This window comes from Choloepus didactylus, chromosome 1 (assembly GCF_015220235.1).
Source record: "Choloepus didactylus isolate mChoDid1 chromosome 1, mChoDid1.pri, whole genome shotgun sequence".
Lineage (NCBI taxonomy): Eukaryota > Metazoa > Chordata > Mammalia > Pilosa > Megalonychidae > Choloepus > Choloepus didactylus.
In genome coordinates this window covers 20,821,355-20,837,607 of record NC_051307.1, presented here as the reverse complement: position 1 = coordinate 20,837,607, position 16,253 = coordinate 20,821,355, and positions in this window count along the sequence as shown.

Below are 16,253 nucleotides of genomic sequence, written 5' to 3'. Positions count from 1 at the left end.
TATTGTTGCTCTTAGTATCCTCTTATTATCTCATTTATTTCTGCAGTGTCAGCAGTTATGTCTCCTTTCCCATTTCTGACTCTTTTGTTTAACATTGCTAAGTGTCCATTGATTTTATTGATTTTCTCAAAGACCAAATGTCTAGTTTTGTTGATTCTATTTGCTTTCATATCCTGTTTCATTTATTTCTTCTTTAAACTTTATTTCTTTCCTTCTGTTTGCTTTTGAGTTAGTTTGCTGTTGTTTCTTCAGTGCTTCCATGTGAATAATTAATTACTCAATTTTGTTTTTTATTCTTTTTTTAATATAGGCATTTAGGACAATAAATTTCCCTCTCTCCTCCACCTTTGCTGCATCTCGTAGGTTTTGTTATGTTTTATTTTCATTTGCATTTGCTTCAAGATATTTACTAATGTCTCTCATAATTTCTTCCTTAACCTACTGGTTGTTTAAGACTGCATTTTTTAGCCTCTATATATTTGCACATTTTCTAACCTACCACCCTTTATTGATTACCAAATTCATTCTGTTATGGTCCAAGAAAGTGTTCTGTAAAATATCAATATTTTACATTTACTGAGACTTGCTTTGTGTTCCATCCTAGAGAATAATCCATTGGCACTTAAGCCAAATGTGTAATCTGCTGTTGTGTGACATATTGTTCCATAATCATCAGTTAAGTCTAGTTCATTTACCATACAATTCAAGATCTCTCTTTCCTTATTGATCCTCTGTCTACATGTTATATCCATTGATGAGAGTGGTGTATTGAAATTTCCAACTATGTTGTGGAGAGGTGACTACTCCTTTCAGTGTTTTCAGTGTTTGTCCCATGGTTTGGGGAGCTCTGTCTTAGTACCTAAATATTCATGTTTGTTATGACTTCTTGATGAATTCTCCTTTTGGTAATATATAGAGTCCTTCTTTAACAGTTTTAAGTGTTTTACATTTTGAGTCTAGTTGGTCGGATATTAATATAGTTGCTCCTGCTCTTTTCTACTTGTTCTTTGCATGAAATATCTTTTTTTCCAATTTTTCACTTTCAACGTATTTTTCTCCTTGTGTCTAAAGTGAGTCTCTTTTGGACAGCATGTAGATATGCCCTGTTTTTTTTTAATCAATTCTGCCAGTCTATGCCTTTATATTGGGGAGTTTAATCCATTAATATTTAATATCAGTGTAAGAGCATTACTTTCTTCTACCATTTTGACTTTTGCCTTTTCTGTCTCCTATCTTATTTTCCCACCTCTCCTTTTACCCTTTCTGATATTCTTCATTTCTACACTCTTCTCCAAATCTCTTTCTCTTGTCTTTTCCCATTAGTCTGTCTCACTGCCTTTAGTATTTCTTGTAGAGCAGGTCTCTCATTCACAAACTCTATCTATTTCCATTTGTCCAAAATATTTTAAACTCACCTTCATTTTTGAAGGGCAGTTTTGTTTGATATAGAATTCTTGTTTGGAATTTTTTCTCTGGCATTTTCTCATATGCATTATACCAATGTGTTCTTGCCATCCTGGTTTCTATGGAGAAATATGTACATAGTCTTTTCAGGCTTCCCTTTTCTGTGATGGATTGCTTTTCACTTGATACTTTCAGAATTCTCTTTTTGTTTAACTTAGGAAGATCTTATCAATAAGTGTATTAGAGTAGGTCTATTCAGATCCATTCTGTGCATCTGCTGCCCCTCTTGAATCTCTAATTTTGTGTCTTCCATAAGAGTTGGGAAATTTGCAGTGATTATTTCCTCCATTATGCTTTCTGTGCTTTCCCTTCTCTTTTCCTTCAGTGACACCCATAGCACATATAATCACATACTTCATGTTGTCATTTAGTTCCCTAAGACTCTGCTCATATTTTTGCATTCTTTTCCCTATCTCTTCTTTTGTGTGCATGATTTCAGATGCCCTATCTTCTAATTCATTAATCTTTTCTTCTGAATCTTCAAAGCCATTCTTGTATGTCTCCATTGTGTTTTTCATCTCTTCTATTTGCTTATAATTCTCATAAGTTCTGCAATTTCTTTATTTTCAGCCAGGCTTCTTTATATCCTTCATCTCTTTTGCCACATTTTCCTTCAGTTCATTGATCTGATTTAGAAGAATTGTGTGAAATCTTTAATTATTTGTTTCAACTCCTCTATCTCAGTTGAAGTGTGCTATTCTTGGACTGGTACATGTTTTCATGTTTCCTTGTATGCCTCATGATTTTTTGCTGTCTAGGCATCTGATATTGGTTAGTTTATTCTGGAGCTCATTTTCACCCTTTAACCTAGGGTTTTTTGTTGTTTGGCTTTGTACTCTCTCTGTTCTTTGGCATTCAGTTCAAATTATACTAGACCCCTAGTATAGCTTCTATTTAGTTGATCAGAACTTTCCAATTCTTGTTATTTTGGTTATTGCCCTGCTGATACTTAACCTGCTAATGAGGGGATCTCCCCAAATATGATCAACCCCAATCATATTTTCCCAGTCCAGACAGGCCCAGGTCTCAAGAGGAATGTGTATTCCATATCATGTTTCACTGGGAATGAAACCCAGCAGGTTGTCACAATCTTGTGAAGTCTCTAGACTCTGCACTTTTTCTATCCTGCCCAGCATGTGGTGCTTGTCAGTCTGCAGCTCACCACCAGTGTAGACATGTAGTGCTTCTAATTGACACCAGCCCCTGTCCTTGCTATGGCCTTGGCTGACTCAAGCTGTTTCTGTTTTCCAGCCTCTGGGGTCTGTGTATTCTGAAGGAGGGTAGCCACTTGAGCTGAACCTGGCCCTCTTTTACAGGAAATTTATCCTTTAGGGAATTATCTTCCCCACTTGACTCATTGCTTTGTCTCTCAGACCTATCTTAACTCTGCCCTTGTCTTGGTCCAGCTGCCAATTGAAATATCTGAGTCTTTCTTTAGTGAGCTACTTTGAATTCTTTTTAAAAGACATGAAAGTTTTAAAAGGGAAAAAGAAAGAAAAGAAAAAAAAATAAAACAAAAGAAACCCCTTTTGAAAGACTTTCCCCAGCCCCCAAGTTTTTCCAGTCAAGAGTCAGAGTTGTAATCAAGCTCTGTGCCTCCTCATTCTTGGGGCACAGCTTCTTTCCAGCACTTTTAGCTCAGCCAAATACAGTAACTTCCATCTTTGTTCTTTTTTTATTTTATCTCATTTTTTGTTTCTCTGTCATTCCAGCCTACTCTGCTATGATTAAAGCCACAATTGTAACTCTGCTGAGCTACTTTCTCTTGCTCCCAGTAGAGACTACTTAAAGATCCACCTTTTAGGGCATTGTCTCCTTCACCTCACTAGTTAGTCTCAGACAACTTTAATTCTACCATTGCCTGGGCAGTGCTGATACCTTAGAATTCTGGCCGCTGTACTGGGCTATTGAAAAGTAAAAAAAAAAAAAAAAAAAGAAGAAGAAGAAATGGTGAGAAAGAAAAGAAATACCCTTTTTAGTTCCATGATCCCAACTCCCCATGTTTGCCAATGAAGTGCTGGATTTGGTACCCATTATTCTGTGACCCTATGTATTGGGGCCCAGATCTTGTCCAGTCTTCTGAGCTCTTCTAACTCCAGAAGTCTATGTTTTGTTTAGTTGCTGTTGTTAGCCACACCTCCTCTTCTCTGCTGTGGCTAAACCTCTCAGTTCCTTTCATGCTTGCTTTTGATTTATTTGTGCTCTGAGCTTTTATTCAGCAGTCCAAATTTGTGAATTAATTCTGCAGTTGGAATCTGGTTGAGCCCTGCTCCTTGTTCCCAGCACAGATTGCTTCTTTCTCCCTTGGAGATCCAGGTCAAAGTCAGTCTGCTATGCCTCTGGCAGGGAAAGAGCTCCCTGGCCATGGAAATTTACAGTTCTTCACTGCAATCTCAGCTTTTCTGCACTTCTCAGACAGGTATATGGTGTTTGTCTGGTCACATAAGTCCCCCAAATAGTTCCAGATAGTTCCTGGCTATTTATCATCTGCCCTATAAGAGTAACTAAATTCCACACCTCAACACTCTGCCATCTTTTCTTACCCTCGGTACAATGTTTTGAATATAATTAATGTCAGTGAATTGTACACTTGAAAGTGGTTAATATGGGAAATTTCAATATATATGTTACCACAATGAGAGGTAAAAGATGGAAACCTTTTGACTATGCACCCATATTTTATTAATTTTCATCACATTATAGTATTACAGTGTACATCATATTTCCCTATTTTCTATCCTTTCTTACAATGTGTGATGGTTTCAACTCAGGATAAATTTCTATTATGTTTTAACCTATTCAGCACAGTAAAATATCTGTTTCCCAGGTTCTTTCAAGTGTAACATAGTTTTATATCCATTTAAAATTCCTAAGATATCTTCTAGTATTATTTTAATGAAATCTATTGCTATATATTTCACTCACTTTTCTGCTGATTGAGAATGAATGAAACCATCCATATTTAAGAAAAATTCACAACTCTAGTCTCCATTCCCTCATCTCTTTCACTGATGCCAATATTTCCTATAAAATACTGTTTTTTTTCATTCTTTCCATATTTTCCTGAACTTACATTAATGCATAGGTTTCCTTGTTAAAAATATTTGTTCTGAAACTTTGATCCATTAACTGAATGTACTATTTTTTATTAAAAATTATTTGTTCTGACACTTTCATCCGTTAATTAAATGTATTATTTTTCTGCTACTTTCTGTTTTCAAATGATGATTTATTCATCCATCCAAGATTTTGTTTTGAAGCTTAATCTGGTACCTGCCAGCACAGAAGCATCTCATTCCACCAACACCCGCACCAGATGACCAATTGGCTCCTATTCCAATCCTTAGTTTTCCTGGCTTTACTCAAATCTGAAGAGTGTTATAAGGATTTATACCACTGTCACCACTTTTCTGATCTCTATTCACCTTTATATTGGTTAAGTCACTTATTTCATTAAAGGCATGTGGGAATTGGATCCAAATTTTCCTTCTCAATAGTAAGGTCCAAAATGCATTTTTATGATATTCCAAAATTCTTAATTGGGAATTCTGTTCTTCTACCTCCTCCTCTGCCCCCTTCCCTTTCTTCCTTATCTTCATTTTCATGCTCTCATGTAATTCTCTACCACTGTATCCCTGTCTTTTCTTCATATTTGAAAAAGTCACTGTTGTTTCCCCCTCAACCCTTACACAGATTGCAATCAATTGCCATAATAACTCTGGCAAGTCAGTAAAATATAACTCACATTACATTTTTCAAATAAACTGCCCTTAATCACACATGATGAAATGTAAACCATTATATTGTTGGGAACACTTCACTTGCAATATTTTTTTCCCAAAAGATCTTATTGGAAACACATAAAATTGTGTTTGATTATGTCATGGATTTCCATCAGTTTATTATAAAATACATTAGCTCAGTCAATGAGTTATTGAACTAAGATCAACTTGGATATAATATATGGCATCATTGAAGTCTGCAGAGCAAATTGTCCAAGATAAATCTCCAGTAACAACCACTGCATTAATATAATATTATTAAAATATATCAAAGTGAATCTTTATGAAAATTTTACAAAAATACTCAGAACACAACACCTTTTGGGGCGGCTGCTGGTTGGTGGTTGTACTTCTGCCTACCTTTGTTTCATTTGTGTTATTTGAAATTTCTAAGTTAATTTTATTACCATAGCTATATATTACAATATTTTTGGTATGATGTCCTTATCTGAAAAAAGAGTGGATTGATGGATTGATTGATTTGTTGATTTAGGCAATTAGTACTTTCACATCAATTTTCACAATTCTAGAATACAGGATTAATTACTGAAAGTTTCTTTCCTTGCAGCATATGATAAGCCAATATTAATTGCTGGAATGAGTATTTAATCACATCATGAAGAAGAATAATATCAAGAGGTGGGGCAATGTGGCAGAGTGGTGAGGTGCAGAATTTTGTCTCTCCCTAGAGCAGCTGGCAATTATCCAAGAACTATATGAAACAGTGTTTTTGGGGTCTCCAGTAACCAGTCACACATCAGATGCAAGTTTGGAATTGGAGGAAAAGCTGAGATTGCAGCAAACATTGTAAGTTCCCGGACCAGGAGTCTGGCACCCCTCCCCACCCAGACCTCACAGACTGTCTTGCTGCTGGCTCCCTGAAAGGGGGGAAAAAAACCAAAAAAACCCAGCAATCTGCTGAGGGCAAGAAGGGGGGCTCAAACCAGCCTCAACTGCAGAATTAATTAACAAATTAATTAACTAATTTTGGGAGCTGGGGTGCTAAACAAAGGCTGGGCTCTGAGATGTGGAGGCACGCAAAAGTGGGCACCCATTACCAGACTCCAAAAAAGCTATTTTTTCCCCTACATTTTGTCCTTTCTGGCTTCTCACTGATGGCTTATCTTTTTGCATTTCAATAGCCCCCCAGCAGGGATGGAACTGAAGCAGTTGGAGAGTAATTATCAGACAATAGCCCAAAGCATATCTTTAAATGCTCTATTCTGACACTGACAAAAGTTCCAGGCTGGGGAAAGACTTTTAAAAGGAACTCTTTTTTTTTTTATTTTTACTTTTTCTTGTTTTTCTTTTCTATTTTTTTAATTTGAAAGTAATATATGTGGTTATCTTCTATCAGAAAGCCCAGGTTGAGGGACTAGGCTGAGCTTGGGGGGAGACAGAGTACCCACAGTGTCTTTGAGTTCCATATTCACTACTGAAGGTCTCCATCCCCATCTTTAATTGGCAACTCAGGCTGACCAAGGAATCTACCTGGAGAGGCCCCAAAGAGGAGAGGGGAGAAGGTGTCGGAAATAAAGTGGTACCTGTAAGGGAATAAATGCTCTCTCGGTTCTGGAGGAGAAAAGAATTTATTTACTATCTTGCAAGATAGGGCGTCCAGCCAAACACATGGAAGGAAGGCTGGTGCGCCCGAGGAAGAGAATGGCGATGTTTAAATCTCCTACTCCTAATTCGCAAGTCCCTCCCCTGTTTCCCCATTGACTGGGTACTACAGAGGTTACAGCCTATCCGAGAACACTAACTAATTCATCTTTTGAGATTTTAATTTGTACAGCCAATCCCAGAGAGCCAACTAGCTCATTATTAAGATTTTGAACTGATTAGCCAATCCCCCCCCCCAAATTTTTATTTTTTTTGCTGTGAGTTCCCGCCTCTGATACTACCTCATGTCTCTTTACATCAGGCAGATTCTCTCTTCTCTTTGTCTGGGGCTTGTTTAAACTGGTTTTGCCTCCATTTCCCTTATTCCATGCTGTCTCTATGTGAAAACGAAACTTATTCCTTTCTTACAGATTCCCTCCTCTTTCTTTTTAAACACTTTTAGTTTTCACATTTTAGATTCTCAAATTTGCTAAGGGCTTTTTCACATTTTTTATCATAGGGATCTTTTTTTTATTCTTGATTCTAGTGGTTTTGATGGGTTTTTGAACTAGCCTTTGAGCACACGGGATTATGTAGCACCCATCTGTTATAAACATTTTGGCTGGAATGATAAGGAAAATTAAAATAGATGTTGCAATTCCTTTCCATTTCTCGAACCAATTTTCCAACCATTCTATGAGTGGGTTGTTAATGCTAGAATTCTTTTCTAGTTTTTGAAATAAGGCTGTTAAGCCTTGTAGGGCTTTGGTGATAGTTCCATTAGGTGCAGTATTATTGGGGATGAATGTGCGACAATTTCCCCCAGCTATAGCACAGACGCCTCCTTTTTCAGCTAGCGTTATGTCTAGGGCCATTCTGTTTTCCCATGCCATTCGGCTAGTGGCATCTAACTGTTCTGCTATTTTTTAATGACATTCCTGGTATAGTTGATAAATTTTAGCTGATGATTGACGTTTTTATTGATGGTGACCCACCAGAATAAGGATGATTTAAATTCTGCAGCTAATTGATTTTTAGCTTTAAACTCTTTAGGAACTTTCTGGGGAACCCCTATACTATTTACAAACATTTTTTTTTGAAGGAACTAGGTACACTTTGTACATTTTTCTTTTCTCCTTTGCCTTGGGTTGGTACTTTATTACTTTCAAATGCCAGGGTAAATGAGATAGCCAATTGAACCAGAGCACAGGTTCCTCCCCACCTTTCAGGTAGTGTTGGCCAGAGGATGCCCTTCCCACAGTACCACCAGAGGTCTGCTCGGGGTATAGTTAGGCTGGAGAAGTTGCCAGTACTATCCTTGCTCACATTCCACACCTGTGTACACAAAGCCATGGTACCAAGATTCTGGAGCTCTTCTTCCCATCTGGAGAGACAGGCAGAGTGGTTTCCGGGACCAAGGTGAGACGCTGGTATGGCTCTGACACTTCCCTCCTGGACTGGAGGGAAAAGGGAGGACAACGTACTACAACTTTCACCAGGAGTAGCATTTTGAAAGAGGGGTGTTATACATTTAAACTCCCTTTCATGCTTTTTCATCCCCAAGGGGAAGGGCATAATCTGAACAGTGGGTTGTTTGCTTGTACAAGCAAACAGTTACTTCTGTTTAGACTCTGGATGGTATGTTTGCCCCATTCTACCCAGGCATTTGTATTTCCATAACCTGTCTCTATTTCTGTGGTTTGCTTTAAGTCTTTGGCCTTAAGTATTCTAATGACCTTGGGGTCAATTTGTACTGGAGAGTTAAATTCCAGCCAAGTTTTCCTTAATGGTTTTTCCTTCAACCTGGGTTAAGACCCATCCCTCATACTGTGTGGTCCACCAAGCAGTGTTCCAAGAATAACAGGGGTTAGGTGTCTCATAAGTTATACTCTCAAATGTTTGCTCCCCAACAATCTTGCTTTCTACTTGAACAGTCTGCTTACATAAATGCTTATATTCCTTCCTCAGTTGTTGCTGATGTTTTAGATTTTTACAGCTCATTACTTGACAGACATCAAATTGTACAGTTTGAGACTTTAAGCCTTTGACTACACTTATAACCAGCTTAGCAGAACCTGTTACTCCTTGAATATAGAACATTATGATCAGTATAAGCAATTTCATCATTAAGCTATACACAGAGCACAATGCAAACATAGGGTTTAATCTAGCCCTTCCTCCCTCCTAGTATGTTCTTTCAACTGTTGCCTATTTAAGGTGATCCTTAGGGGATCTGAGGTAGGAGTCACTTTCCAGGATTCAGGTTGAGTTGCTGGATACTTATCGTCTGGTTCAAGCACCGGTCCCTTCACTCGTGTGTAATGAGTCCAGCCTCTTTCTGCCGTTCGGACTGCCGTCTTAGTTGTCAGCAAGACTTGATAGGGTCCTTCCCAGATCGGTTGAAGTTTGGATTCTTTCCACGACTGGATCAGAACCCAGCTGCCAGGCTGATGTCGATGGGCAGCAAATTCAAGAGGCGGGGTCTGAGCCAACAGTCCACGGTGCCTGAGAGATGATAAAGTAGAAGACAAGGCCAGTATATAATTCTTAAGAAAAAGATCCTTTGTGTCTAGGGAGGGGAGCTCTCCAGTCCTCCTGGGGAAAGGCAAACCAAAAAACCAAAGGCCTACACCTTATAATTGCCTAAGTACTAAATTACACATGGCTTGCACCCCTCTAATGACTCCCCTAGTGTAAAACTGCTAATACCTGCTTTAGGTACAGACACTCCTGAAGTCATGTGCATGAAGAGCAGCAAGAACTTACCAACATTTCGGGCTGGAACAATTAGACTAAAGGACAACTATAATTTACAATAACCTAAGATTAATGAACATAAAAAGGCTTACCACTCTTAAATGCTAACTTAAAATTCAGTTTTTAGTACACCTAGTTTAGTGATGCTTGAATATACGTGATTCACATATATGCATACCCTGAACATACACACAAGTTTTGCTGTTAGATGAGTAAAGACCCACTCTCCAGGGAGAGGAGGACAAGCCTTGGTGTGTAGTATTTGACAATATATGTGGTGTCTTTATTCCTATTAGACTCAATGTTAAGATAGCAACCTGGCATTACCAAATGGAGACCTGGGAAGAGATATGAACCATTCACTGTTCTAAGTTTGTTTAATTCAGCTTTAGTGAACCTTAAACCCTTTTATAGGAACATTTACTTGCACTTTGAGTATGGACCTTTTGCTTTTGCCCAAAATATATCAGAAAAATTATTCTGCTTTTTACAAGAATACACAGTCTCATATATCTGGAACACAGACACATATAACTCATATACACACTCATAACCATATGAAACAGACATACATTCCCATTTACAAGCATGTATAGCCAATACACTACTGTTACACATACATAGAAAACTTTTACACAGTTTTTCTCACTTTTTTTTTTCATTTTTCACACTATTGTGAAACTGCACACAATTGCCCAGCTTTAGAGTACACACAAACTAGTATATGCTATAAAGACACAAAGAAATAGCTTCAGTTTACTATAGATGAGTACACAGGAAATTTTTGCCAAGTTTTAAATTACACACTGACAAACTTTCACAGTTTGAAAGACTCCTACGTAATTATATTACATGCTTTTATTACATACAAATACAACTATCCCACATTCCTGTGTAAACATACAACTTAAACTCCCATTAGATTCATGAAGTTTTAACTCTCAGAATGCATCCAAATACAGTCCTAAAAAATGTGCATATAACTTCCTGTATACCCTGATACACACATTAAGGGACTTTAAATGTAGCTTCCACATGCCTTAGACTTAATTACACAGCACACTAAAATATGTAAATGTATTTATTAATACCTGTTTAGCCCCACATAAGTATATGAATAGAGAATCACACAAACCCCATGCTACAAATTCCCTTCCTCCTTTTTTTTTTTTTAAACTGCTCCAATTACTTTTCTATCTCACTTTTGTCTGTTTCCTCCCTGGCTTGTTGACTCTCTGAATATTTCCTCTAATGGCTTATTCAGCCATTCATCGATTTTTGGATCTTCTCTGAATATTAGGCTAAAATTCCTTTATATAACTGACCTTTTAAAGTCTGAGTTATTAACAGAATGACATTGTATTCTTGGGGCTTGAGGGAGTGGGAGTCCAACCCTTTTTAGAGGCTTTTGTGGCAGCCCTTTTCTTTTCAAAGTCTGGGGTGATGTTGGGGAGATTACCTTTTTGGCCCCACCCTTCTTAAACATCGGGGTGCCACCCAGACTCTGCCTCTTCGGGGTAAAGGCTCTACCTTCTCTGAACAGTGGGGTGGCAGCCAGGCTTTTCGCATTCCCCTGGGAATGTGCTCCACCCTCTGGGTCCTGAGGCGGCAAAACTTTTCTAGAGCATTGAGGCGGAAGGCCCACCCTCAACCCCCAGGGCAAACTCACCCTTTTCATGCATGTGGGCCACTCCACTCTCCCAGCCTGAGACCACTTGACTTCAGACCTCAACTTTCATCGTTCTTTGGGGATATGGGTACAGCCAATTTTATTTTAGGTGGATGCAGTCTCTCTCTCTCATAGCCGCCCTCTTTCCCATTTCCCTTTCTTCTCCCAAGAAAGGGATATTTACATAAACCAGAGTTTAAGAATTAAGTTAATTGTTATTCAGCTAGCCTTGCTAGGCTTTTTATTAATGATTCTTACCTTTCTTTAAGAGCCTTTAGAAACAGAAACTTTTGGAAATCTCTCCATTTTTTTTTTTTTCTTAACTTTTGGTGGGTTGTAATTACTGGAGCAGTCAGCATTAACTGGCTCTCCAATTGCCTGGGGGCATAGACTGCTTCCACTAAAACCCCAGGCTTTAATGGTTCCCGCCCCAGTGGGGGAGGGGAAACCATAAGGTGGGGGAATGCTTATCCCAGGTTTTAGTTTCTTTTTTTTTTCCTGCAGCCACCACATGGCACAGTTCAATTCTGCCTTGGAAAAAGGTTTATTTTTATTAACATGACACACGAGGTCAGCACAAAGCCAACTCTTATCTGCCTTATATTTTGGCCAGAATATATTTGGCAGCAAAATGCCTTTTTTTTTTTTTTTTTTTTTTTGTCTAAACATAACAATAATATTTGATCGTTTTCTTTTACCCTTTCCCTTGGTCCAATTACTTTTAGCCCAATGTTTTAACATGTTTCCCAATGGATTATTTAGAGGAATGTTCCCCAGGGACCCTAAAGGTACCCCCTTCCCTTTATTCCCAGCCGGCTGACTGCTTCTATTCCCCATTCTGAGTCTTGCCTGAGCATCTTTCCCTTAGGATCAGCTCTAGGCTCATCAGAATGTCCCCATTCTGAGTCTTGTTTGGGCATCTTTCCCTCAGGATCAGCCCTAGACTCTCAGAATGCTTTAACCACCAAGGTAATATAATATTTCTTTCCTTACCTTGGTCCGTGCACGGAGTTGCCTGGTTAACCAGAGGCAGGCCTTTTCATTTCCCCCTTTTCTCATCCATAACCGGCAGATTCAAGCATCTGGTCTCGGGCCCTTTAGCTGCCGGAGATGGGCCCCCAATGGTGGAGTCCGAGACCGCTCAATCAGCGGGGCGCGCCTTCCCTTTGTCCACCTCGGGGGTCCCCCTCCGAAGCTTCATGGCCCCAACAGGATCAGAGTCATCAGGAGAACTAAAGTCTCCATACCTCCTTACACTGGTGGGGGAGCTGTGGGCTGGCAATGGCCACCTGCTGGATAAGAGAGGAAAAGCACCAATTCTAAAGGCCTCATAGGAGGGTCTCATTCTCAGGAAAACTCCATACTTTCCCAGTGAGACCTGGGCCTCACTAGACTGGGAAAATCTGACTAGGGTCGACCATATCTGAGGAGACCCACTCACAAAAAGGTTATATAGAGGCAGAGCAAGAAACAGAAAAAACAAGAGGGGAAAAATTCTGATCAACTAAATAGAACCTAAGTTAGAGGTCTAGAATAAGTTGAATTGAATAACAGAGGCCAGAGAACAAAGCCAACCAACAAGAAAACCACTATGTAAAAGACAGAAAGCAACTCCAAAATAAACTAATCAAGAAAATCAAATGCCTAGACAACTTATGATAACAAGCTATACCAGGAAACATGAAAATATGGACCAGCCAAAGGAACAAACTAATAGCTCAGCTGAGATACAGGAGTTGAGGCAACTAATGCTACATAAATTTGATGAAATGAAGGAAGATATAGCAAAAGAGCTGAAGGATATAAAGAAGACACTGGATAACCATAAAGAAGAATTCATAAACTTAAAAAAATGAATGGCAGAACTCATGAGAATGAAGGCCACAATGGAGGAGATGAAAAACACAATGGAGTGACACAACAGTAGATTTGAACAGGCAGAAGAAAGGATCAGTGAACTGGAAGACAGGTCATTTGAATTCATACACACAAAAGAACAGATGGTGAAAAAAATGGAAAAATATGAGCAGGGTCTTAAGGAGCTGAGTGACAACATGAAATGCACAAATATACGTTATGGGTATCCCAGAAGGAGAAGAGAGGGGAAAGGGGGCAGAAAGAGTAATAGAAGACATATTCACTGAAAATTTCCCAACTCATATAAAAGACAGAAAATTAGAGATTCAAGAAGTACAACATACCCCAAATAGAATAGATCCCAATAGACCTACTCCAAGTCACTTACTGGTCAGATTGTCCAATGTCAAAGACAAAGAGAGGATTCTGAAAGCAGCAAGAGAAATGCAATCCATCACATACAAGGGAAGGTTGATAATACCATGTACAGATTTCTCCACAGAAACCATGGAGGCAAGAAAACAGTGGCATGATATATTTAACATATTGAAAGAGAAAAACTGCCAACAAGAATTCTATATACAACAAAACTTTCCTTCAAAAATGAGGGAGAGATTAAAACATTTTCAGGCAAACAGACACTGAGAGAGTTTGTGAATAAGAGACCAGCACTACAAGAAATACTAAAGGGAATGCTACAGGCTGATAGGAAAAGACAGGAGAAAGAAAGTTGGAGAAGAGTGCAGAAATGAAGATTATCAAGAAAAGCAAAAGGAGAAGAAAAAATAAGATATGTCATATAAATTCCAAAAAACAAAATGGTAGTAGAAAGTACTTCCCTTACAGTAATAACCCTAAATGTGAATGCATTAAACTCTCCAATAAAAAGACACAGACTGACAGAATGGAATAAAAAACAGGATCCATCTATATGCTGTCTACAAGAAACTCCCTTTAGACACAAGGACAAAAATAGACTGAAAGTGAAAGGTTGGAAAAAGATATTTCATGCAAACAACAACCAAAAAAAGCAGGAGTAGCTATAGTAATATCAGACAAGTTAGACTTCAAAAGGGAAAGAAAAGAGACAAAGAAGGACACTATATATTAATAAAGTGGTCAATTCATCAAGAAAACATAACAATCATAAATATTTATGCACCAAGCCAGAATGTCCCAAAATTCATGAGGCAAACACTGCAATCACCGAAAGGAGAAATAGATACCTCTACAATAAAGGTTGGAGACTTCAATACACCACTCTCATCAATGGATAGAACATATAGACAGAGGATCACTAAAGATGTTGAATTGTACGATAAATGAACTAGACTTGACAGATATTTATAGAACACTACATCGAACAACAGCAGGATACACTTTTTTCTCAAGTGATCATGGAACATTCTCTAGGACAGACCACATGTTGGGTCACAAAGCAAGTCTCAACAAATTTAAAAATATTGATATTATACAAAACACTTTCTCAGACCACAAAGGAATGAAGTTGGAAATAAATAAAAGGCAGAAGGTCATAAAATTCACAAACATATGGAGGCTAAACAACACCCTCTTAGAAAACTAGTGGGTAAAGGAAGAAATTACAGAAGAAATTAGTAAATACCTGGGGGCAAATGACAATGAAAACACAACTTATCAAAACTTATGAGATGCAGCAAAGGCAGTGCTGAGAGGGAAATTTATTGTCCTAAATGCCAATATTAAAAGAGAAGACAGAGCAAAAATTGAAGAGTTATCTGTTCATCTGGAGGAATTAGGGAAAGAACAGCAAACTAACCCCAAAGCAAGCAGAAGGGAAGAAGTAACAAAGATTAGAGCAGAAATAAATGCAATTGAGAACAGGAAAACAATAGAGAGAAACAACATCACCAGAAGTTGGTTCTTTAAGAAAATCAGTAAAATCGATGGACTGCTGGCTAGGCTAACAAAAAAAAAGAGAGAGAGCAGATGAAAATAAATGCAATCAGAAATAGGAAAGGAAATATAACTACTGACCCTGCAGAAATTAAGGAGATAATGAGAAGATACCACGAGCAACTATATGCTAATAAACTAGACAACTTAGATGAAATGGACAACTTCCTAGAAAAGCACAAACAGCCAACATTAACCTAAGAAGAAATAGATGACCTCAACAAACCAATCACAAGTAAAGAGATTGAGTCAGTCATCAAAAAGCTCCCAAAAAGGAAAGCCCAGGACCAGATGGCTTCACATGTGAATTCTACCAAGCATTCAAGAATGAATTAGTACCTATCCTGCTCAAACTCTTCAAAAATTTGAAGAAGAGGGAAAGCTACCTAACTCTTTCTATGAAGCCAATATCACCCTAATACCAAAACCAGACAAAGATACTACAAAAAAAGAAAATTATAGACCAATTTCTTTAATGAATATAGATGCAAAAAATCCTCAACAAAATACTCACAAATCAAATCCAACAGCACATTAAAAGAATTATACACCACAACCAGGTGGGATTTATTCCAGGTATGCAAGGATGGTTCAACACAAGAAAATCAATTAATGTAATACACCACATCAATAAATCAAAGCAGAAGAACCACATGATCATCTTGATTGATGCAGAAAAGGCATTTGACAAAATTCAACATCCTTTCCTGATGAAAACACTTCAAAGGATAGGAATAGAAGGGAATTTTCTCAATATGATAAAGGCAATATATGAAAAACCCACAGCTAACATCACACTCAATGGGGAGACACTGAAAGCTTTTCCTCTAAGATCAGGAACCAGACAGGGATTCCCACTATCACCATTGTTATTCAACATTATGCTGGAAGTTCTAGCTAGAGCAATTAGGCAAGAAAAAGAAATAAAAGGCATCCAAATTGAAGAGGAAGAAGTAAAACTTTCACTATTTGCAAATGACATGATTCTATATGTAGAAAATCCAGAAAAATCTACAACAAAGCTACTAGAACTAGTCAATGAATACAGCAAAGTAGCAGGCTACAAGATCAACACGCAAAAATCTGTAGTGTTCCTATACACAAGTAGTGTGCAACAAGAGGAGGAAATCAAGAAAAAAAATCCCATTTACAATAGCAACCAAAAGAATCAAGTATTTTGGAATAAA